Source organism: Camelus dromedarius, chromosome Y (assembly GCF_036321535.1).
Source record: "Camelus dromedarius isolate mCamDro1 chromosome Y, mCamDro1.pat, whole genome shotgun sequence".
Lineage (NCBI taxonomy): Eukaryota > Metazoa > Chordata > Mammalia > Artiodactyla > Camelidae > Camelus > Camelus dromedarius.
The window spans coordinates 19,575,493-19,601,394 of record NC_087473.1 but is presented as its reverse complement, the minus strand read 5'-3'; the positions used below and the strand labels follow the sequence as shown (position 1 = coordinate 19,601,394).

Sequence of the window (25,902 nt, the reverse complement as noted above, 5' to 3'; positions counted from 1 at the left end):
TTGGCCCCGGATCAGTAAAACACAAGCTTCTTCAGGAGGGCTTGATGTTTCGAGGCTGCAGCTGACGATCTGAGCATTTCTCAAGGATTTAGTCAGTTTTTACTTTTGCTTGATCACGAGTCACGCTCATCCCAGCTGCAGGGACTCCGTGCACCAGAACGCACACAGCGATCCCCGCGTGCCGAGCCGGGGGAAACTTCACGGTCCATCTCCCGGCTGCCGCCGCCGTTCTGTTACCCGCGAAACGCAGACACGAGGCTCATGTGTCTAGTTTGTCTGAGACCCCACATTCTGTTCTTCCTTCCCTCCCTCCTCTTCCCTGCCTCCTCTTCTCTCCTTTTTTTTTTCCCCTCCCTGATAAACGACACTGCATTTTTGTTAAGTCGCTGCTGGCCTGCACGTATCTTCTGTCATTTCTATAATTAGTGCTTGTGACCCATCCCTGCCGTATTCCTTTGTAGGAAACCCTGTTTCTCACAAGTGGGCTTTGGCGAATCTTCTCAGTGTTTCTAAACTAATGTATTTGTTTTCCCTTAAGCTCACTAAAGTTTGGTTTCTCACAGCACAGAGGGCCTGCATCAGTACTTGAACTCAGCAGTTCTGTTTCTCTCTTTTGTGCAGACCATTAAAAAAGTTTTTGTGTACATATAATGTATTTTTCTTGAAGTCTAGTCAGTTTACAAGGCTGTGTCAATTTCTGGTGTCCAGCATAATGCTTCCGTCATAAATGAACATCCAAATATTTCTTTTTACATTTTTTTTATCATAAGTTATTACAATATATTGAATATAGTTCCCTGTGCTCTACAGTAGGACCTTGTTGTTTATCTGCTTTATATACAGTAGTGTGTATCTGCTAATCCCAAACTCCTAATTTATCCTTCCCTCCTCCCCCCTCCGGTAACTATGTTTTCTGTCTGTGAGTCTGTTTCTGTTTTGTAAATAAGTTCATTTCTATCGTATTTTACATTCCACATATAAGTGATATCATATGATATTTGTCTTTCTCTGTCTGACTTCACTTTGTGTGATAATCTCCAAGTCCATCCATGTGGCTGCAAATGGCAATATTTTATCATTTCTCATGGCTGAGTAGTATTCCGTTGTATGAATGTACCACTTCTGCTTTATCCAGTCATCTGCTGATACGCACTTAGATTGCTTCCATGCTTTGTCTACTGTACACAGTGCTGCTGTGAACATGGGGGTGAAGACCCTGCTCTCAGTTCTTCTGCATACACACCCGGAATTGGGACTGCTGGATCACGAGGTGATTCTATGTTTAATTTTTGACGCCTGTTTCCTGTAGCAGCTGCACCATTTACATTCCCACCAACAGGGCACAGGGGTGCTGGTTGCCCCACATCCTCGCTGACACTTGTTCTTCTCCACGTTTTAAAAATAGTAGCCAAAATTAAACTTACAAGCTTTTTCACAGCAAAGGGAACAATAAGCAAAACAAAATGATAACTTATAGAATGGGAGAAAATATTTGCAAAAGATGCAACTGACAAGGGCTTCAGCTCCAGCATATATAAACAATTCTTACAGCTTAATAAGAAAAAAACAAACCCAATCCAAAAATGGGCAGGAGACCTAAACAAGCAATTCTCTAAGGAAGACATACAAATGTTCAATAAACACATGAAAAAAGGCTCAATATCACTAAATATCAGACAAATGCAAATCAAAGCTACAATGAGGTATCACCTCACACCAGTCAGAATGCCCGTCGTTCAAAAGTCCACAAACAACAAATGCTGGAGAGGCTGTGGAGAGAAGGGGTCCCTCCTACACTGCTAGTGGGAATGCAGTTTGGTGAAGCCTCTGTGGAAAACACTATGGAGATTCCTCAAATAGTAGGAATACACTTATTATGTGATCCAGGAATCCTGCTCCTGGGCACATATCCAGAAGGAACCCTACTTCAAAATGACACCAGCACCCCAGTGTTCATGGCAGCACTGTTTACAAGAGCCAAGACATGGAAGCAGCCTAAATGTCCATCAAGAGATGACTGGATGAAGAAGAGGTGGTACGTTTATACAATGGAATATTACTCTGCCATAAAAAAGAATAAAATAATGCCATTTGCAGCAACATGGATGGACCTGGAGAATGTCATTCTATGTGAAGCAAGCCAGAAAGAGAAAGAAAATGACCATATGAGATCGCTCCCATGTGGAACCTAAAAAGAAAAAATCCATAAATACGAAACAGAAACAGACTCATGGACATAGAAAACAAACTTGTGCTTGCCAAGGGGGCGGGGGGTCGGAAGGGACAGACTGGGATTTCAAAATGTAGAATAAATAAACAACATTGTACTGTATAGCACAGGGAAATATGCTCAAGATCTTGTATTAGATCACAGTGGAAAAGAATATGAAAATGAATATATTTATGTTCGTGTATGACTGAAGCACTGTGCTGTGCAGTAGAAATTGACACAACATTGTAAATGGACTATAACTCAATTAAAAAAAAAAAAAGAAAAAATAGGAGCTATTGGATGGGTATGCCCAGTTCCTTCTTACTCTTACTTTTTCTTGTCTAGAAGTTTTCCCTGCATTCCCAAACACCTAGAATCTGCTCGGACCAGGAGCCCACATCGCTACCATCTTTGCTTTCTTCTCCTACCTTCGTGGTCCATATGGGTATTAACCCCCGGTTTATACAGAATACCCAGGTCTCTCCCAGGAGGAGGGTAAAATTACTATTGATACGCATTTGTTTTGGTGTTTGACTGGGGTCAGCAGATCTGAGAGTTTGGGGCAGAGACAGTGGTACCCACTGGTCCCTGCATCTCACACCCACGTTTCCCAGCATGCCTTGTGGGACAGGTCCAGTGTCACCGTGCAAACGTGAGGGGTGGGCAGCCCATATCAGTGACTGTGTCCTCCTGTGATAACTGAGGTCAGAGTTTACAGTGAAGGCATTGTCAGCTCAGACATCTACATTCCCACCGGAAACACGGTGAGGACAGATCATTCTTCGGGGGTGGGGGGCACAAAGTGTCTGAGATTCTGGCGTTGCAGTACAACCTAGGCTCCCCTGAGCAGTGTAGGTGAGGAAGACAGAGCTCTGGTTACCTTGTTTCACGCGTCGACCCCTTGCAGAACAAGCAGATAGTCTCAGCCTCATGGAACCCGGGGATGGGAGAACCATGCCTGCGAGCTCAAATTTAGGTTCTCCCCAAATGAATCCTGCCGACAGGATGGTCCCTTACAGCCAGCCAGAGGGAGGAGCCCAGAGACCTGCCACCTGATTCTGCAAAGAAGATGAATTCTTTGTCGTGCTCTTTCTAAAGCAGAGTAAATCGGAGCGGATTTGAAAATCAAGACGGTTGAGGCTCTTTGGGATTTTCCATCTGGGTGGCACATGCAGGAAAGAGGCAGTCTGTGGAGTTTGGAACGTTCCGGCCTGATTCTTCCTCTGTCCTAGGACTCGATAATTCATATCCAGCCACAGCGGATGTTTCCTGAATGGAGCACGTTTGAGTTTATCAAAGGAAAACAGGATTCACGACACCTTGGGGTTTTCATACTGAGTTATCAAATATGGTTGGGAAGTAACCAAAAAAGGTCTCATAAAAGTAATTCTAGTTAAATCCAATTTCTAATAAAACACGCCTGCTTTCCATGCTAGAAACACGTTCTTTTGTTTACCTCTGCTGACACGTTAAAACTTTATAAATTTCCTTTCTCTTACTCACACGTCCGTATCTATCCTGGGCTGTCCTTTTCTTGAAGTTCAAAACCAAAGTCGAAGAAAGTTGGTTCCGGGAGAGGACACCTGGAGGACATGTCTGCATTCCGACATCCGCCTCTCTCACCCAAAGGAAGCAGCACGGCCAGCCTGATTTGTTACCACCTGCAAATCAGAAATTCCAATATTGCTAAGCAAACTGGAACAGATGAGCTTGGCTCCATAGGCCAAAACCATAAAAAGTCCAAGCATTTATTAAAGCTGAAAGACCTAGTCAGAATCTCCCAAGAGTGGCTCTTGTGTCAGTTAAAATGCAGAGTTCGAGATCTTTAAGCTCAAATTTTTGGTTCAAAAAAAAAAAAAAAAATACATGCACTTCATGTTCATAGCAGCATTATTAAAACCACCAAGACATGGAAGCAACTTAAATGTCCTTCAGCAGAAGAATGAAGAAAGGAGATGTGGTGTATTTATACAATGGAATACTACTCAACCATGAAAAAGAATAAAAGAATGCCATTTGCAGCAACATGGATGGACCTGGAGGGAGCATTATGCTGAGTGATATAAATCAGACAGAGAAATACAAATACTGTGTGGTATCACTTATACGTGAAATCTAAACAGATACAACAAACGAGTGAATATAACAAAACAGAAGCAGACTCACAGATGCAGAGAACAAGTTGGTGGGGACCAGTGGGGGCAGGGAAGGGGGGAAGGACAATGACGGTAGGGGAGTCAGAGGGACAAACTATGTACAGAATAAATAAGCTGGCAGGATACATTGTACAACACGGGGAACACAGCCAATATTTTATAATAACTATAAATGGAGTATAACCTTTAAGAAGAAATTGTGAATCACTATGCTGTACACATGAAACTAATATGATGCTGTAAATCAACACTATCTCAATCAAAAAGTAAATAAAACTTCTGAAAGAGTGACCTTTTCCTTTCCCAAACAGACAGCTGCTGATGGAACGTTCCGGGAGTTGCGCCCCGATATGCCAGGTGAACAGGGGAACCCCTGGCCGGCGTGATGACAAGTCAGAACCAAGATGAAGTTTCCAGCGTCAATTAGGTACCGGGGTTTTCTACACGGGTTTAACTACCTGGAAAGATGCCTCATCTCCTTGTTTTCCTGTCGTGCCCAGATTCATGCGGGCCCTCAGTGGGGACCTTCTCATTCCCATGATATCATGAGGAAGGAGGTGTCTGCTTGGGGCGCTTCGGTTCCGTCCTGGGTGCCTGCAAACTCGGAGCCATTCGCAGCACAGCTCCGGGGAAAGGAACGCGGCGTCTGCCCCACCTCATTTGCAACCAAAACAAGGCCCCAAATTGCCTACTGGAAGTTCCCCGAGTGTCAGTTTGGTGCAGGCGTGTACTTGTTTGGAGAATTCTAAAGGAAATTAGTTGAAAGACGGGAAAAAAAGAAAAAAAAAAAACAAACCCTTAAGATCCCCCAGACGGCTCTCTGAAACACAGAATCTGATTTGCAAGGGTTGGGGATCTGCTCAGGGCAGCGAGGAGGCCGGATTCGATAGTGCTGAATATTATGTGGGCAAAAAAGAATATTTAAATTTACCAGATAGGAGCGCACGTGTGAAGGGTACTCCGGGGAATTAATGAAACCCAACCGACCAGGTCAAAAGAAAAAAAAAAATCAACCACTTTCCTAGAGACTCTGTGTACTCCGAGGGAAGCAGGACTCTCGGGGGAGGGCAGAGCTCGGTGTTGGAGCACATGCTTAGCGTGCACCAGGTCCTGGGTTCGAGCCAGTACCTCGGTGACAGTAAATAAATAACCCTAATTACCACCACCTCCCACCCCACCAGCAAAAGCAAACAAACCAACAAACATTTAGGGAATTAGAAATCTCGTAAAAATACGGCTTGCATCATTCAGTAAGAAGAAATATTGCGTCACTTTGTTTCCATAATTCAGACAAATGGGGCTGCATTTGGGCACAGAAACCAGAAATTTCAGAACTCCTGCCCTAGAGCGAAAACTCCCAACTGACACAGTAAACAATCTTCTGGTTCCTGGGAGAAAAGAGGTGGGAAGGGGGAAGTTTGGGAGTTTTAGATTTGCTAATGTTAACTACTATATATAAAGACAGATTAAAAAAAAACTTCTTCTGTACAGCACAGAGAAGTATATTCAGTATCTTGTAATAACCTTTAATGAAAACGAATATGAAAATATGAAAATCAGTATCTGCACGTATGTGCGTGACTGGGGACAGTGTGCACAAGGAAGCGACACGTTGTAAGTGACGGTAGTTCAATAAAAACAACAAAAAACTGCCTACACACCTTGGTTACTCATTTCTAGAGTCTGCCTTGCCCAAACTGTCTATACACTCGGGTACACGGCTTGCCAAGTTTCTCGAAAACCATGCAGGGATCTGCGTTCGTGTCAGGAGACCACTATCCCCTTGAGCACGGCGCCCCCCGGCTCCCTCCCAGGATGTCGCAAAGTCTGTTTCTATTTGGGAGCCACGCTCACCGCCAAGGCAGCGCTAACCTGCAATGAAGCCGGAGTCCGGTCCCACGGCCCCGGCGGCGGCCCGGGGCGCTCCGTGCCCCCCACAGACGCTCCTGACCCAGCGCCGGGGCCCAGCGCGGTGCTGCGGGTCGGAGGACGCGGCCATGGCCGTGGGCGAGGGGAGGGGGGGGCGGGGCGAGGAGGCGGGGGTGCTGACTGGCCGGGCCCGGCCCTGACCCCACGCCCGGCCCCGCCCTGCCCTGACCCTACGCCAGGCTCCACACGGCCCTGACCCCACGCCCCAGCACGCCCAGTCGTGACCCCACGCCTGACTCCTCTCAGCCGTGACCCGACCCCCGGGCCTGCCCAGCCCTAACCCCACGCCCCGCCCAACCCTGACCCCACGCCGGATCATGACACAACAACCGGGCCCGCCCAGCCCTGACCCCACGCCCAGCCTCCCTTGAACCCACGCCCGCCCCGCCCAGCCGTCACCCTATATCATGCCCTGACCCCACGCACGGCCCTGACCCCACGCCCGACCCCGCCCATTCGTGACCCCACGCTTGGTCATGACCCCACGCCCGGCCCCGCCCAGCCCTGACCCCACGCCTGGTCATGACCCCACGTCCGGCCCCGCCCAGCCCTGACCCCACGCCCAGGAAGGACATGACCCCACGCCCGGCCCCGCCCAGCCTTGACCCCACGACCGGCTCTGAACCCGTACGCACGGCCCTGCCCAGCCGTGACCCCAAGCCAGGACCCACCCAGCCCTAACACCATGCCCTGCTCTGACCCCACGCCCGGTCCTGCCCAACCATGACACACGCCAGGTCCCACGCAGCCCTGACCACACGCCCGGCCCCGCCCAGCCGTGACCCCACGCCAGGTCCTGACCCCACGCCAGGCCCTGACCTCACGCCGGCCCCGCCCATCCGTGACCCCAAGACCGGCCCCGCCCATCCGTGACCGCATGCCCGACCCTGACCCCACGCCCGGACCTGTACAGACGTGACCCCACGCCAGGCCCTGACCCCACGCACGGCCCTGACCCCACGCCCGGCCACACCCAGCTGTGACCCCACGCTCTCCCAACCCTGACCCCACTACTGGCACCTCCCAGCCGTGACCCCACGCAGGCCCTGACCCCACGCACGGCCCTGACCTCACGCCGGTCCTGCCCAGCCTTGACCCCACGCCAGGCACCGCCCATCCGTGACCCCACGCCCAGCCCCGCCCATCTATGACCCCTCGCACGGCCCTGACCCCATGCCCGACCTGGCCGTGACCCCACTTCAGGCCCTGACCTCACGCCCGGCCCCGCCCAGCCTTGACCCCACGCCAGGGACCGCCCATCCGTGACCCCACGCCCGGCCCCGCCCATCTCTGACCTCACGCCCGGTCCTGACCCTACGCACGGACCTGCCCAGCCGTGACCCCACGCCAGGCCCTGACCCCAGGCCCCGCCCTGACCCCACGCCCGGCCCGATGGTGCGTCTCACAGGCACAGCTGGGCTCGGGCGGCCCGGAGCCACGCGGCCCCGGCCGGGGGCAGGGTCGCTAGAGGCCGGACACCTGTGTGGCGCGGACCCCGGGGGCCTCCCTGTGGGCGGCGGCGCACCCGGGCCTGCAGCCGGGCCCCACGGCCGCGCGTGCGCGCGCCTGTCGCCGGGCGTGAGGACGACAAAGCCGAGGCGCTGGGAGCGAGGTGGAGGGGATGTCGGGGGAACCCTGGGGAGGAGCAGGTGTGCTGGTGACGCGCGGAGGCTCAGGTGTGCTCAGCGGTGCGCCAGCCCCTTCCCTCCCAAGCCCCGTTTCTCCTCCAGCTGCTCTTTCCTAGGGATGTTAGTGTCTTACTGTGAAGACGCCAGGTTGCTCCTGGTAACACGTCCTGATGCACGAGTCTCTCTTCCCGTCTCTCTTCCCTCCTCTCTTGTCTTCAATCACCCCCGCCCCAGACATACAGACAGACACACAGGGGTGCACCCAGACTGCTGTATCTTACTGATTCCTGTTTCTTTCTTTCTTTCTTTTTTTTTTCATGCTGACATCCCTCACTCCTGGAGCCTCTCCATAAGCAGGCTCTCCGTGAATATTTGCTGAATGATCGCATCAATGCGTGATTGACCCGGTCACCTCTGTAGCTCAGAAGACCTGGCTGACGATCCTTGTGCATTTCGGGCTGTCTCCCAACCACGAAGAGGAAGAAGAATGTGGATAAGCCAGTGCCCCCCCATCCCGGGGAGAAAATGGCCCGGAGGAGTCTTATTTCAGCATATAAATGGAATGGGACTCACGCAGGTGAGTGACCCCCCTGGACGCCAGCCCGAGGGGACATCCTGCCCTGCGTTCACGCCAGTGGGGTGGTCGAGGGTTGAGTTTGCACTCAGCTCCACGGGAGAGCGGGGCAGGAAAGTAAGAGTGAAAAGAAACCTCTGGGTTCCGCCCTGCAGCGCGTGGTGTCAGAGCCGCGGCGGGCAGGGCGGGAACCGAGACGGGGCCTCCTGCTGCAGCAGACAGCAGCCTTGTCCCACCCGTGTTCATGGGCCCCCTCCATCCACGTGTCCAAATGCACACCCGCTGGCCTGAAAATGCGTGGGTTTTACCGCCCCCCTCCTCCCCGGGGGAAGGACAGCTGTCAGGAGTCCCCTCCTGCCACCCCAGCCCTGTGACTTCCCGCCCGTCCATCCGCGGGCACCAGACCCTCGCCTCAGGCTTCGCTCCAGAGGGTCCTCGCCACACACAGGTGCCCAGACAGGGAGGCGTTCTCTCTCACCGCCGGGAGCAGAGGTCGGCCTGAGGAAGCCGCGTCCCCGGAGAAGCGGGTCCCCCCAGGCTCGAGGATGGTGGCGCACTCTGTCAGCGCGCAGTCTCAGAGCCGTAAAAACGCCACGCCGCCCACCCAGGTCGCACACACCTGTCCCAGGTGACAGACACAGAGCAGGTCGCCCTGCCCGTAAGGCTGATGACGCACATGGTCAGCGGTTGCCGGGAGGGAGGGACACGTGGAGCACAGAGGAATTTTCTTATTTTTAAAGGCTTACTATATATATATATTTGTAGATTAGCCAGTTTTCTTTCTTTTTTTCATTATTCAGTTATATTAGGTAGAATTGTTACAATTTGCACATAATACAACATATTGCATGTAAATACGCACACACAATATACTGCAATACACATTTTTTTAGTTTACATGTAGGTACGGCTCATTATCTCTAAGAACATTGTAGAGTATTCGCTTTTTAAACGTACAGAGTTATCAAAGGAATCAAGCCAACCACAAAGTAAGAATCAACAGAACACGGTAATCCAGTCAGAAAGGACACTGTTTTTTTTAAAGAGCAGTTTCAGGGTCACAGCCGAACTGAAGGGAGGGTACAGAGATGCCCCTCATATCCCCTGCCCCCCCACTTGCACAGACTCAATATCCGCCCCCACTAGAGATAATCGTTGTAATTGACGAACCTAAATTGACACATTGTAATCACCCAACGTCCACTTTACTCGAATTAGGGTTCCCTCCTGGATTTGCACAGTTCATGGGTTTGGATACACGTCACATATCATTATCGCATCCTACAAAGAGGGCAGTGAAGCCGTTCCGTATGCCACGAACACGGTGGATACACGTCATCATCCACGAGTCCAAACCCGCGGCCCGCACAACACCAAGATGAGCCCCAAGGGAACAGTGGACATCCGTGAATACTAATGTGTCGATTTTGTCTCAGCAGTGGTAACAAATGTACCCGATACAGTGCAGGTAACACGGGGAGCTGCAGTGAACTCTGCACTGCTCGGTTTTTCTGTAAACTTGAAACTGCCCAGTGTGTTCATGATATTAAAAAATAAAAAGCAAAACACAGTCATTGCTAGGCTCTGTGAGCTCCATGAAGGACAGGAACGGGGGGGCTTCGCTGGGACGGAGTCCCGGGCAGATGGACGTAAAGTCTCAAGGAGGAATCAGGCGTCCACAAGGGGCAGGAGGGCTGGGAGGGGAGTTCGAGGCCGGGACCCTGAACCCCGTGCAGACACGCAGACACGGGGGTTTCCGGGAGCCGGGCCCCAGGAGGCGCAGCTGTGAATCCCACCCTGTGAGCTGCCTCGCCCGTCACCTCTTGGCCCCCTTCCCTCACCCGTAAGGACGCAGGAGACAAACGGCAAACGGGCTGCCTCCCTGGGCAGAGAGCGCTGTGTTTGTACAGAAGGATTGTGAATTAGCCTCCAGCCTCAGCGGAGGTGACACTGAGGTCAAGCTCCCGTCCGGGGGGCCCTCTGGTCCCTAAACAACATGACTACACACGCTGAAGCCAGGTCACCGATCGATTTTCCCCACCACGAGCTTGCACCGACGGAATTTAACTAACTGAACGGCAAAACAAAAGAAAAAGCTCATCGCAAACCCAGGTCGCCCCGGAAATTACACGGATGTGAAGTGACACCTCCGTGACTTTTCAAATGAGACAAAGGGTGGCTTCTGGGTGGAGGAGACGGGGAACGCTTTGCCCCCAATATTGAACGTTCATAACGAGGAGTTAGATTTTAAATGAAACCACGGGAGAGCTCGGTGACTCAGGAGACGTGGGTTTCGAGGTCCTGGTGAAGATGTAATTACAGCCAGCGTCTCCAGATGCTGGGGACAAGTGACATCCATTAATTCATCTTTGTCGGCGTCGGGGTTCCTGGGGGTGGCCCCAATTTCTGGACGGAGGATGCGTAGAGGAGGAGAGGTCATGGAATGGCTATGATTTAAGGCCCCCGCCCTCCCTTCCAGGGCTCCGACAGTCACGTCCTCATCTCTGTGACCCCGCGGGGAGGAAGAAACGAAGGCTGCCCGCCCGCCAGGGATGTGGGAGCCCAAGGGATTGCCCGAGTTCCCCGCTGGGCCCTTTCCTCTGTGCCATGGTGACTTCTCAGAACCTGCCCGGATGGGTGGGCATTGGGGAAGGGACAGGACGGATTACAGGGGACAGCGGCCCCTGGCATTTTGGAGGTGGTCGCGGCTCAGGATGGGGTACCTCGAAGATAGGAAGGTGCGTGTGGGTGGGGATGCAGGCGGGGGGCGAGGGGCACGGCTCCAAGGAATCTGGGGCAGGGATTCAGGCCCAAAAGCCATCCAGCAGCCCATCCCCAGGAGCACGTGGCTGGGGAACACCCCGAGGTAGCCCCGGGGAGCACTGGGCCCCCTCAGAGAACGGGGGAGCCCTGGGGACACGGATAGACTCTGAAAAGGCAACAGCATGGAATAAGGCTGTGGCAAGTAAGTTACGGTGGCGCGGGAGGGTCAGGGATGGTTTGACCTTGACCTCAGGGTCCGCTGGCTTAGCCGGGCTGCACCGCCACGACCGGACGGAGCTGGGGCAACTGGTTGTTTGGGTCACTTTTACTTCTTTTTCCTCTTCCTTTTTTGAACATGTATTTTTTTTCTTTTGCACAATTTGGTTGTTTTTGTTTGTTTGTTTTTGTTTTTTTACAGTGGGTACCAATCCATAAAAAGGTGTTTTGGCCCCGGATCAGTAAAACACAAGCTTCTTCAGGAGGGCTTGATGTTTCGAGGCTGCAGCTGACGATCTGAGCATTTCTCAAGGATTTAGTCAGTTTTTACTTTTGCTTGATCACGAGTCACGCTCATCCCAGCTGCAGGGACTCCGTGCACCAGAACGCACACAGCGATCCCCGCGTGCCGAGCCGGGGGAAACTTCACGGTCCATCTCCCGGCTGCCGCCGCCGTTCTGTTACCCGCGAAACGCAGACACGAGACTCATGTGTCTAGTTTGTCTGAGACCCCACATTCTGTTCTTCCTTCCCTCCCTCCTCTTCCCTGCCTCCTCTTCTCTCCTTTTTTTTTTCCCCTCCCTGATAAACGACACTGCATTTTTGTTAAGTCGCTGCTGGCCTGCACGTATCTTCTGTCATTTCTATAATTAGTGCTTGTGACCCATCCCTGCCGTATTCCTTTGTAGGAAACCCTGTTTCTCACAAGTGGGCTTTGGCGAATCTTCTCAGTGTTTCTAAACTAATGTATTTGTTTTCCCTTAAGCTCACTAAAGTTTGGTTTCTCACAGCACAGAGGGCCTGCATCAGTACTTGAACTCAGCAGTTCTGTTTCTCTCTTTTGTGCAGACCATTAAAAAAGTTTTTGTGTACATATAATGTATTTTTCTTGAAGTCTAGTCAGTTTACAAGGCTGTGTCAATTTCTGGTGTCCAGCATAATGCTTCCGTCATAAATGAACATCCAAATATTTCTTTTTACATTTTTTTTATCATAAGTTATTACAATATATTGAATATAGTTCCCTGTGCTCTACAGTAGGACCTTGTTGTTTATCTGCTTTATATACAGTAGTGTGTATCTGCTAATCCCAAACTCCTAATTTATCCTTCCCTCCTCCCCCCTCCGGTAACTATGTTTTCTGTCTGTGAGTCTGTTTCTGTTTTGTAAATAAGTTCATTTCTATCGTATTTTACATTCCACATATAAGTGATATCATATGATATTTGTCTTTCTCTGTCTGACTTCACTTTGTGTGATAATCTCCAAGTCCATCCATGTGGCTGCAAATGGCAATATTTTATCATTTCTCATGGCTGAGTAGTATTCCGTTGTATGAATGTACCACTTCTGCTTTATCCAGTCATCTGCTGATACGCACTTAGATTGCTTCCATGCTTTGTCTACTGTACACAGTGCTGCTGTGAACATGGGGGTGAAGACCCTGCTCTCAGTTCTTCTGCATACACACCCGGAATTGGGACTGCTGGATCACGAGGTGATTCTATGTTTAATTTTTGACGCCTGTTTCCTGTAGCAGCTGCACCATTTACATTCCCACCAACAGGGCACAGGGGTGCTGGTTGCCCCACATCCTCGCTGACACTTGTTCTTCTCCACGTTTTAAAAATAGTAGCCAAAATTAAACTTACAAGCTTTTTCACAGCAAAGGGAACAATAAGCAAAACAAAATGATAACTTATAGAATGGGAGAAAATATTTGCAAAAGATGCAACTGACAAGGGCTTCAGCTCCAGCATATATAAACAATTCTTACAGCTTAATAAGAAAAAAACAAACCCAATCCAAAAATGGGCAGGAGACCTAAACAAGCAATTCTCTAAGGAAGACATACAAATGTTCAATAAACACATGAAAAAAGGCTCAATATCACTAAATATCAGACAAATGCAAATCAAAGCTACAATGAGGTATCACCTCACACCAGTCAGAATGCCCGTCGTTCAAAAGTCCACAAACAACAAATGCTGGAGAGGCTGTGGAGAGAAGGGGTCCCTCCTACACTGCTAGTGGGAATGCAGTTTGGTGAAGCCTCTGTGGAAAACACTATGGAGATTCCTCAAATAGTAGGAATACACTTATTATGTGATCCAGGAATCCTGCTCCTGGGCACATATCCAGAAGGAACCCTACTTCAAAATGACACCAGCACCCCAGTGTTCATGGCAGCACTGTTTACAAGAGCCAAGACATGGAAGCAGCCTAAATGTCCATCAAGAGATGACTGGATGAAGAAGAGGTGGTACGTTTATACAATGGAATATTACTCTGCCATAAAAAAGAATAAAATAATGCCATTTGCAGCAACATGGATGGACCTGGAGAATGTCATTCTATGTGAAGCAAGCCAGAAAGAGAAAGAAAATGACCATATGAGATCGCTCCCATGTGGAACCTAAAAAGAAAAAATCCATAAATACGAAACAGAAACAGACTCATGGACATAGAAAACAAACTTGTGCTTGCCAAGGGGGCGGGGGGTCGGAAGGGACAGACTGGGATTTCAAAATGTAGAATAAATAAACAACATTGTACTGTATAGCACAGGGAAATATGCTCAAGATCTTGTATTAGATCACAGTGGAAAAGAATATGAAAATGAATATATTTATGTTCGTGTATGACTGAAGCACTGTGCTGTGCAGTAGAAATTGACACAACATTGTAAATGGACTATAACTCAATTAAAAAAAAAAAAAGAAAAAATAGGAGCTATTGGATGGGTATGCCCAGTTCCTTCTTACTCTTACTTTTTCTTGTCTAGAAGTTTTCCCTGCATTCCCAAACACCTAGAATCTGCTCGGACCAGGAGCCCACATCGCTACCATCTTTGCTTTCTTCTCCTACCTTCGTGGTCCATATGGGTATTAACCCCCGGTTTATGCAGAATACCCAGGTCTCTCCCAGGAGGAGGGTAAAATTACTATTGATACGCATTTGTTTTGGTGTTTGACTGGGGTCAGCAGATCTGAGAGTTTGGGGCAGAGACAGTGGTACCCACTGGTCCCTGCATCTCACACCCACGTTTCCCAGCATGCCTTGTGGGACAGGTCCAGTGTCACCGTGCAAACGTGAGGGGTGGGCAGCCCATATCAGTGACTGTGTCCTCCTGTGATAACTGAGGTCAGAGTTTACAGTGAAGGCATTGTCAGCTCAGACATCTACATTCCCACCGGAAACACGGTGAGGACAGATCATTCTTCGGGGGTGGGGGGCACAAAGTGTCTGAGATTCTGGCGTTGCAGTACAACCTAGGCTCCCCTGAGCAGTGTAGGTGAGGAAGACAGAGCTCTGGTTACCTTGTTTCACGCGTCGACCCCTTGCAGAACAAGCAGATAGTCTCAGCCTCATGGAACCCGGGGATGGGAGAACCATGCCTGCGAGCTCAAATTTAGGTTCTCCCCAAATGAATCCTGCCGACAGGATGGTCCCTTACAGCCAGCCAGAGGGAGGAGCCCAGAGACCTGCCACCTGATTCTGCAAAGAAGATGAATTCTTTGTCGTGCTCTTTCTAAAGCAGAGTAAATCGGAGCGGATTTGAAAATCAAGACGGTTGAGGCTCTTTGGGATTTTCCATCTGGGTGGCACATGCAGGAAAGAGGCAGTCTGTGGAGTTTGGAACGTTCCGGCCTGATTCTTCCTCTGTCCTAGGACTCGATAATTCATATCCAGCCACAGCGGATGTTTCCTGAATGGAGCACGTTTGAGTTTATCAAAGGAAAACAGGATTCACGACACCTTGGGGTTTTCATACTGAGTTATCAAATATGGTTGGGAAGTAACCAAAAAAGGTCTCATAAAAGTAATTCTAGTTAAATCCAATTTCTAATAAAACACGCCTGCTTTCCATGCTAGAAACACGTTCTTTTGTTTACCTCTGCTGACACGTTAAAACTTTATAAATTTCCTTTCTCTTACTCACACGTCCGTATCTATCCTGGGCTGTCCTTTTCTTGAAGTTCAAAACCAAAGTCGAAGAAAGTTGGTTCCGGGAGAGGACACCTGGAGGACATGTCTGCATTCCGACATCCGCCTCTCTCACCCAAAGGAAGCAGCACGGCCAGCCTGATTTGTTACCACCTGCAAATCAGAAATTCCAATATTGCTAAGCAAACTGGAACAGATGAGCTTGGCTCCATAGGCCAAAACCATAAAAAGTCCAAGCATTTATTAAAGCTGAAAGACCTAGTCAGAATCTCCCAAGAGTGGCTCTTGTGTCAGTTAAAATGCAGAGTTCGAGATCTTTAAGCTCAAATTTTTGGTTCAAAAAAAAAAAAAAAAAATACATGCACTTCATGTTCATAGCAGCATTATTAAAACCACCAAGACATGGAAGCAACTTAAATGTCCTTCAGCAGAAGAATGAAGAAAGGAGATGTGGTGTATTTATACAATGGAATACTACTCAACCATGAAAAAGAATAAAAGAATGCCATTTGCAGCAACATGGATGGACCTGGAGGGAGCATTATGCTGAGTGATATAAATCAGACAGAGAAATACAAATACTGTGTGGTATCACTTATACGTGAAATCTAAACAGATACAACAAACGAGTGAATATAACAAAACAGAAGCAGACTCACAGATGCAGAGAACAAGTTGGTGGGGACCAGTGGGGGCAGGGAAGGGGGGAAGGACAATGACGGTAGGGGAGTCAGAGGGACAAACTATGTACAGAATAAATAAGCTGGCAGGATACATTGTACAACACGGGGAACACAGCCAATATTTTATAATAACTATAAATGGAGTATAACCTTTAAGAAGAAATTGTGAATCACTATGCTGTACACATGAAACTAATATGATGCTGTAAATCAACACTATCTCAATCAAAAAGTAAATAAAACTTCTGAAAGAGTGACCTTTTCCTTTCCCAAACAGACAGCTGCTGATGGAACGTTCCGGGAGTTGCGCCCCGATATGCCAGGTGAACAGGGGAACCCCTGGCCGGCGTGATGACAAGTCAGAACCAAGATGAAGTTTCCAGCGTCAATTAGGTACCGGGGTTTTCTACACGGGTTTAACTACCTGGAAAGATGCCTCATCTCCTTGTTTTCCTGTCGTGCCCAGATTCATGCGGGCCCTCAGTGGGGACCTTCTCATTCCCATGATATCATGAGGAAGGAGGTGTCTGCTTGGGGCGCTTCGGTTCCGTCCTGGGTGCCTGCAAACTCGGAGCCATTCGCAGCACAGCTCCGGGGAAAGGAACGCGGCGTCTGCCCCACCTCATTTGCAACCAAAACAAGGCCCCAAATTGCCTACTGGAAGTTCCCCGAGTGTCAGTTTGGTGCAGGCGTGTACTTGTTTGGAGAATTCTAAAGGAAATTAGTTGAAAGACGGGAAAAAAAGAAAAAAAAAAAAACAAACCCTTAAGATCCCCCAGACGGCTCTCTGAAACACAGAATCTGATTTGCAAGGGTTGGGGATCTGCTCAGGGCAGCGAGGAGGCCGGATTCGATAGTGCTGAATATTATGTGGGCAAAAAAGAATATTTAAATTTACCAGATAGGAGCGCACGTGTGAAGGGTACTCCGGGGAATTAATGAAACCCAACCGACCAGGTCAAAAGAAAAAAAAAAATCAACCACTTTCCTAGAGACTCTGTGTACTCCGAGGGAAGCAGGACTCTCGGGGGAGGGCAGAGCTCGGTGTTGGAGCACATGCTTAGCGTGCACCAGGTCCTGGGTTCGAGCCAGTACCTCGGTGACAGTAAATAAATAACCCTAATTACCACCACCTCCCACCCCACCAGCAAAAGCAAACAAACCAACAAACATTTAGGGAATTAGAAATCTCGTAAAAATACGGCTTGCATCATTCAGTAAGAAGAAATATTGCGTCACTTTGTTTCCATAATTCAGACAAATGGGGCTGCATTTGGGCACAGAAACCAGAAATTTCAGAACTCCTGCCCTAGAGCGAAAACTCCCAACTGACACAGTAAACAATCTTCTGGTTCCTGGGAGAAAAGAGGTGGGAAGGGGGAAGTTTGGGAGTTTTAGATTTGCTAATGTTAACTACTATATATAAAGACAGATTAAAAAAAAACTTCTTCTGTACAGCACAGAGAAGTATATTCAGTATCTTGTAATAACCTTTAATGAAAACGAATATGAAAATATGAAAATCAGTATCTGCACGTATGTGCGTGACTGGGGACAGTGTGCACCAGGAAGCGACACGTTGTAAGTGACGGTAGTTCAATAAAAACAACAAAAAACTGCCTACACACCTTGGTTACTCATTTCTAGAGTCTGCCTTGCCCAAACTGTCTATACACTCGGGTACACGGCTTGCCAAGTTTCTCGAAAACCATGCAGGGATCTGCGTTCGTGTCAGGAGACCACTATCCCCTTGAGCACGGCGCCCCCCGGCTCCCTCCCAGGATGTCGCAAAGTCTGTTTCTATTTGGGAGCCACGCTCACCGCCAAGGCAGCGCTAACCTGCAATGAAGCCGGAGTCCGGTCCCACGGCCCCGGCGGCGGCCCGGGGCGCTCCGTGCCCCCCACAGACGCTCCTGACCCAGCGCCGGGGCCCAGCGCGGTGCTGCGGGTCGGAGGACGCGGCCATGGCCGTGGGCGAGGGGAGGGGGGGGCGGGGCGAGGAGGCGGGGGTGCTGACTGGCCGGGCCCGGCCCTGACCCCACGCCCGGCCCCGCCCTGCCCTGACCCTACGCCAGGCTCCACACGGCCCTGACCCCACGCCCCAGCACGCCCAGTCGTGACCCCACGCCTGACTCCTCTCAGCCGTGACCCGACCCCCGGGCCTGCCCAGCCCTAACCCCACGCCCCGCCCAACCCTGACCCCACGCCGGATCATGACCCAACAACCGGGCCCGCCCAGCCCTGACCCCACGCCCAGCCTCCCTTGAACCCACGCCCGCCCCGCCCAGCCGTCACCCTATATCATGCCCTGACCCCACGCACGGCCCTGACCCCACGCCCGACCCCGCCCATTCGTGACCCCACGCTTGGTCATGACCCCACGCCCGGCCCCGCCCAGCCCTGACCCCACGCCTGGTCATGACCCCACGTCCGGCCCCGCCCAGCCCTGACCCCACGCCCAGGAAGGACATGACCCCACGCCCGGCCCCGCCCAGCCTTGACCCCACGACCGGCTCTGAACCCGTACGCACGGCCCTGCCCAGCCGTGACCCCAAGCCAGGACCCACCCAGCCCTAACACCATGCCCTGCTCTGACCCCACGCCCGGTCCTGCCCAACCATGACACACGCCAGGTCCCACGCAGCCCTGACCACACGCCCGGCCCCGCCCAGCCGTGACCCCACGCCAGGTCCTGACCCCACGCCAGGCCCTGACCTCACGCCGGCCCCGCCCATCCGTGACCCCAAGACCGGCCCCGCCCATCCGTGACCGCATGCCCGACCCTGACCCCACGCCCGGACCTGTACAGACGTGACCCCACGCCAGGCCCTGACCCCACGCACGGCCCTGACCCCACGCCCGGCCACACCCAGCTGTGACCCCACGCTCTCCCAACCCTGACCCCACTACTGGCACCTCCCAGCCGTGACCCCACGCAGGCCCTGACCCCACGCACGGCCCTGACCTCACGCCGGTCCTGCCCAGCCTTGACCCCACGCCAGGCACCGCCCATCCGTGACCCCACGCCCAGCCCCGCCCATCTATGACCCCTCGCACGGCCCTGACCCCATGTCCGACATGGCCGTGACACCACGCCCGACCCTGACCCCACGCCGGGCCGCCCCCAGCCGTGACCCCACGCCCGGCCATGACCCTACGCACGGCCCTGCCCAGCCGTGACCCCACGCTTGCCAGGCCTCTGACCCCACGCCCGGTCCTGACCTCACCCTCGATCCTGACCCCACGCCCGGCCCCGACCAGCCGTGACCCCACGCCCGGCCCTGACCCTACGCACGGACCTGCCCAGCCGTGACCCCACGCCAGGCCCTGACCCGAGGCCCCGCCCTGACCCCACGCCCCGCCCTGACCCCACGGCCGGCCCGATGGTGCGTCTCACAGGCACAGCTGGGCTCGGGCGGCCCGGAGCCACGCGGCCCCGGCCGGGGGCAGGGTCGCTAGAGGCCGGACACCTGTGTGGCGCGGACCCCGGGGGCCTCCCTGTGGGCGGCGGCGCACCCGGGCCTGCAGCCGGGCCCCACGGCCGCGCGTGCGCGCGCCTGTCGCCGGGCGTGAGGACGACAAAGCCGAGGCGCTGGGAGCGAGGTGGAGGGGATGTCGGGGGAACCCTGGGGAGGAGCAGGTGTGCTGGTGACGCGCGGAGGCTCAGGTGTGCTCAGCGGTGCGCCAGCCCCTTCCCTCCCAAGCCCCGTTTCTCCTCCAGCTGCTCTTTCCTAGGGATGTTAGTGTCTTACTGTGAAGACGCCAGGTTGCTCCTGGTAACACGTCCTGATGCACGAGTCTCTCTGTCCTCCTCTTTCCCCCTCTCTTGTCTCTCAATCAACAACCCCCACCCCAGACATACAGACAGACACACAGGGGTGCACCCAGACTGCTGTATCTTACTGATTCCTGTTTCTTTTCTTTTCTTTTCTTTTAACGCTAACATGCCTCACTCCTGGAGCCTCTCCATAAGCAGGCTCTCCATGAATATTTGCTGAATGATCGCATCAATGTGTGATTGACACGGTCACCTCTGTAGCTCAGAAGACCTGGCTGACGATCCTTGTGCATTTCGGGCTGTCTCCCAACCACGAAGAGGAAGAAGAATGTGGATAAGCCAGTGCCCCCCCATCCCGGGGAGAAAATGGCCCGGAGGAGTCTTATTTCAGCATATAAATGGAATGGGACTCACGCAGGCGAGTGACCCCCCTGGACGCCAGCCCGAGGGGACATCCTGCCCTGCGTTCACGCCAGTGGGGTGGTCGAGGGTTGAGTTTGCACTCAGCTCCACGGGAGAGCGGGGCAGGAAAGTAAGAGTGAAAAGAAACCTCTGGGTTCCGCCCTGCAGCGCGTGGTGTCAGAGCCGCGGCGGGCAGGGCGGGAACCGAGACGGGGCCTCCTGCTGCAGCAGACAGCAGCCTTGTCCCACCCGTGTTCATGGGCCCCCTCCATCCACGTGTCCAAATGCACACCCGCTGGCCTGAAAATGCATGGATTTTACCGCCCCCCTCCCTCCCCGAGGGAAGGACAGCGCTCAGGAGCCCCCTCCTGCCACCCCAGCCCTGTGACTTCCCGCCCGTCCATCCGCGGGCACCAGACCCTCGCCTCAGGCTTCGCTCCAGAGGGTCCTCGCCACACACAGGTGCCCAGACAGCGAGGCGTTCTCTCTCACCGCCGGGAGCAGAGGTCGGCCTGAGGAAGCCGCGTCCCCGGAGAAGCGGGTCCCCCCAGGCTCGAGGATGGTGGCGCACTCTGTCAGCGCGCAGTCTCAGAGCCGTAAAAACGCCACGCCGCCCACCCAGGTCGCACACACCTGTCCCAGGTGACAGACACAGAGCAGGTCGCCCTGCCCGTAAGGCTGATGACGCACATGGTCAGCGGTTGCCGGGAGGGAGGGACACGTGGAGCACAGAGGAATTTTCTTATTTTTAAAGGCTTAATATATATATATATTTGTAGATTAGCCAGTTTTCTTTCTTTTTTTCATTATTCAGTTATATTAGGTAGAATTGTTACAATTTGCACATAATACAACATATTGCATGTAAATACGCACACACAATATACTGCAATACACATTTTTTTAGTTTACATGTAGGTACGGCTCATTATCTCTAAGAACATTGTAGAGTATTCGATTTTTAAACGTACAGAGTTATCAAAGGAATCAAGCCAACCACAAAGTAAGAATCAACAGAACGCGGTAATCCAGTCAGAAAGGACAGTCACTTTTTTTTTAAAGAACAGTTTCAGGGTCACAGCCGAACTGAAGGGAGGGTACAGAGATGCCCCTCATATCCCCTGCCCCCCACTTACACAGACTCAATATCCGCCCCCACTAGAGATAATCGTTGTAATTGGCGAACCTAAATTGACACATTGTAATCACCCAACGTCCACTTTACTCGAATTAGGGTTCCCTCCTGGATTTGCACAGTTCATGGGTTTGGATACACGTCACATATCATTATCGCTTCCTACAAAGAGGGCAGTGAAGCCGTTCCGTATGCCACGAACACGGTGGATACACGTCATCATCCACGAGTCCAAACCCGCGGCCCGCACAACACCAAGATGAGCCCCAAGGGAACAGTGGACATCCGTGAATACTGATGTGTCGATTTTGTCTCAGCAGTGGTAACAAATGTACCCGATACAGTGCAGGTAACACGGGGAGCTGCAGTGAACTCTGCACTGCTCGGTTTTTCTGTAAATTTGAAACTGCCCAGTGTGTTCATGATATTAAAAAATAAAAAGCAAAACACAGTCATTGCTAGGCTCTGTGAGTTCCATGAAGGACAGGAACGGGGGGGCTTCACTGGGACGGAGTCCCGGGCAGATGGACGTGAAGCCTGAAGAAGGAATCAGGCGTCCACAAGGGGCAGGAGGGCTGGGAGGGGAGTTCGAGGCCGGGACCCTGAACCCCGTGCAGACACGCAGACACGGGGGTTTCCGGGAGCCGGGCCCCAGGAGGCGCAGCTGTGAATCCCACCCTGTGAGCTGCCTCGCCCGTCACCTCTTGGCCCCCTTCCCTCACCCGTAAGGACGCAGGAGACAAACGGCAAACGGGCTGCCTCCCTGGGCAGAGAGCGCTGTGTTTGTTCAGAAGGATTGTGAATTAGCCTCCAGCCTCAGCGGAGGTGACACTGAGGTCAAGCTCCCGTCCGGGGGGCCCTCTGGTCCCTAAACAACATGACTACACACGCTGAAGCCAGGTCACCGATCGATTTTCCCCACCACGAGCTTGCACCGACGGAATTTAACTAACTGAACGGCGAAACAAAAGAAAAAGCTCATCGCCAACCCAGGTCGCCCCGGAAATTACACGGATGTGAAGTGACACCTCCGTGACTTTTCAAATGAGACAAGGGGTGGCTTCTGGGTGGAGGAGACGGGGAACGCTTTGCCCCCAATATTGAACGTTCATAACCAGGAGTTAGATTTTAAACGAAACCACGGGAGAGCTCGGTGACTCAGGAGACGTGGGTTTCGAGGTCCTGGTGAAGATGTAATTACAGCCAGCGTCTCCAGATGCTGGGGACAAGTGACATCCATTAATTCATCTTTGTCGGCGTCGGGGTTCCTGGGGGTGGCCCCAATTTCTGGACGGAGGACGCGTAGAGGAGGAGAGGTCATGGAATCGCTATGAATTAAGGCCCCCACCATCCCCTCCAGGGCTCCGACAGTCACGTCCTCATCTCTGTGACCCCGCGGGGAGGAAGAAACGAAGGCTGCCCGCCCGCCAGGGATGTGGGAGCCCAAGGGATTGCCCGAGTTCCCCGCTGGGCCCTTTCCTCTGTGCCATGGTGACTTCTCAGAACCTGCCCGGATGGGTGGGCATTGGGGAAGGGACAGGACGGATTACAGGGGACAGCGGCCCCTGGCATTTTGGAGGTGGTCGCGGCTCAGGATGGGGTACCTCGAAGATAGGAAGGTGCGTGTGGGTGGGGATGCATGCGGGGGGCGAGGGGCACGGCTCCAAGGAATCTGGGGCAGGGATTCAGGCCCAAAAGCCATCCAGCAGCCCATCCCCAGGAGCACGTGGCTGGGGAACACCCCGAGGTAGCCCCGGGGAGCACTGGGCCCCCTCAGAGAACGGGGGAGCCCTGGGGACACGGATAGACTCTGAAAAGGCAACAGCATGGAATAAGGCTGTGGCAAGTAAGTTACGGTGGCGCGGGAGGGTCAGGGATGGTTTGACCTTGACCTCAGGGTCCGCTGGCTTAGCCGGGCTGCACCGCCACGACCGGACGGAGCTGGGGCAACTGGTTGTTTGGGTCACTTTTACTTCTTTTTCCTCTTCCTTTTTTGAACATGTATTTTTGTTTCTTTTGCACAATTTGTTTTTTTTTGTTTGTTTGTTTGTTTTTGTTTTTTTACAGTGGGTACCAATCCATAAAAAGGTGTTTTGGCCCCGGATCAGTAAAACACAAGCTTCTTCAGGAGGGCTTGATGTTTCGAGGCTGCAGCTGACGATCTGAGCATTTCTCAAGGATTTAGTCAGTTTTTACTTTTGCTTGATCACGAGTCACGCTCATCCCAGCTGCAGGGACTCCGTGCACCAGAACGCACACAGCGATCCCCGCGTGCCGAGCCGGGGGAAACTTCACGGTCCATCTCCCGGCTGCCGCCGCCGTTCTGTTACCCGCGAAACGCAGACACGAGGCTCATGTGTCTAGTTTGTCTGAGACCCCACATTCTGTTCTTCCTTCCCTCCCTCCTCTTCCCTGCCTCCTCTTCTCTCCTTTTTTTTTTCCCCTCCCTGATAAACGACACTGCATTTCTGTTAAGTCTCTGCTGGCCTGCACGTATCTTCTGTCATTTCTATAATTAGTGCTTGTGACCCATCCCTGCCGTATTCCTTTGTAGGAAACCCTGTTTCTCACAAGTGGGCTTTGGCGAATCTTCTCAGTGTTTCTAAACTAATGTATTTGTTTTCCCTTAAGCTCACTAAAGTTTGGTTTCTCACAGCACAGAGGGCCTGCATCAGTACTTGAACTCAGCAGTTCTGTTTCTCTCTTTTGTGCAGACCATTAAAAAAGTTTTTGTGTACATATAATGTATTTTTCTTGAAGTCTAGTCAGTTTACAAGGCTGTGTCAATTTCTGGTGTCCAGCATAATGCTTCCGTCATAAATGAACATCCAAATATTTCTTTTTACATTTTTTTTATCATAAGTTATTACAATATATTGAATATAGTTCCCTGTGCTCTACAGTAGGACCTTGTTGTTTATCTGCTTTATATACAGTAGTGTGTATCTGCTAATCCCAAACTCCTAATTTATCCTTCCCTCCTCCCCCCTCCGGTAACTATGTTTTCTGTCTGTGAGTCTGTTTCTGTTTTGTAAATAAGTTCATTTCTATCGTATTTTACATTCCACATATAAGTGATATCATATGATATTTGTCTTTCTCTGTCTGACTTCACTTTGTGTGATAATCTCCAAGTCCATCCATGTGGCTGCAAATGGCATTATTTTATCATTTTCATGGCTGAGTAGTATTCCATTGTAACAATATACCACTTCTTTATTCAATCATCTGCTGATGGACACTTAGATTGCTTCCATGTTTTGTCTACTGTACACAGTGCTGCTGTGAACATGGGGGTGAAGACCCTGCTCTCAGTTCTTCTGCATACACACCCAGAATTGGGACTGCTGGATCACGAGGTGATTCTATGTTTAATTTTTGACGCCTGTTTCCTGTAGCAGCTGCACCATTTACATTCCCACCAACAGGGCACAGGGGTGTTGGTTGCCCCACATCCTCGCTAACACTTGTTCTTCTCCACGTTTTAAAAATAGTAGCCAAAATTAAACTTACAAGCTTTTTCACAGCAAAGGGAACAGTAAGCAAAACAAAATGATAACTTACAGAATGGGAGAAAATATTTGCAAAAGATGCAACTGACAAGGGCTTCAGCTCCAGCATATATAAACAATTCTTACAGCTTAATAAGAAAAAAACAAACCCAATCCAAAAATGGGCAGAAGACCTAAACAAGCAATTTTCCAATGAAGATATACAAATGATCAGTAAACACATGAAAAAAATGCTCAATATCACTAAATATCAGACAAATGCAAATCAAAGCTACCATAAGGTCTCATCTCATACCAGTCAGAATGGCCATCATTTCAAAGTCCACAAATGACAAATGCTGCAGAGGCTGTGGAGACAAGGGGACCCTCCTACACTGCTGGCGGGAATGCAGTTTGGTGGAGCCACTGTGGCAAACACTATTGAGATTCCTCAAAAGCCTAGGAATAGACTTACCATATAGACTAGGAATAGACTTACCATATGACTGAGGAATCCTGCTCCTGGGCACATATCCAGAAGGAACCCTACTTCAAAATGACACCTGCACCCCAGTGTTCATAGCAGCACTATTTACAACAGCGAAGACATGGAAGCAGCCTAAATGTCCATCAACAGATGACTGGATGAAGACGATGTGGTATGTTTATACAATGGAATACTACTCAGCCATAAAAAATAAAATGCCATTTGCTGCAACACGGATGGAAGGGTAGAATGTCATTCTAAGTGAAGCAAGCCAGAAAGAGAAAGAAAATGACCATATGAGATCGCTCCCATGTGGAATCTAAAAAGAAAACATCCATAAATACGAAACAGAAACAGACTCATAGACATAGAAAACAAACTTGTGGTCGCCAAGGGGGCGGGGGCTGGGAAGGCACAGACTGGGATTCCAAAATGTAGAACAGATAAACAAGATTATACTGTATAGCACAGGGAAATATGTTCAAGATCTTGTATTAGGT

General features: G+C 51.3%; 1 long non-coding RNA gene across 12 annotated transcripts in view; it reads right to left on the bottom strand.

The window, feature by feature from the left end:
- Positions 1–25,902, bottom strand: part of LOC105103086 (uncharacterized) — a 107,734-nt gene that overhangs the window by 44,212 nt on the left and 37,620 nt on the right. For 9 of the 12 annotated variants that reach the window (XR_010379593.1, XR_010379594.1, XR_010379591.1 and 6 more), the window contains 2 exons: positions 15,422–15,579; positions 3,716–3,873 (listed from right to left, as the gene is read on the bottom strand). The exons of 1 other annotated variant lie outside the window; for it this stretch is intronic. This is a non-coding gene — a long non-coding RNA (uncharacterized LOC105103086). Of the gene's footprint in view, positions 1–3,715; positions 3,874–4,826; positions 5,892–15,421; positions 15,580–16,533; positions 18,144–25,902 lie in introns of those variants that run through there. 2 more of the 12 variants (XR_010379589.1, XR_010379590.1) reach the window with 2 other exon arrangements.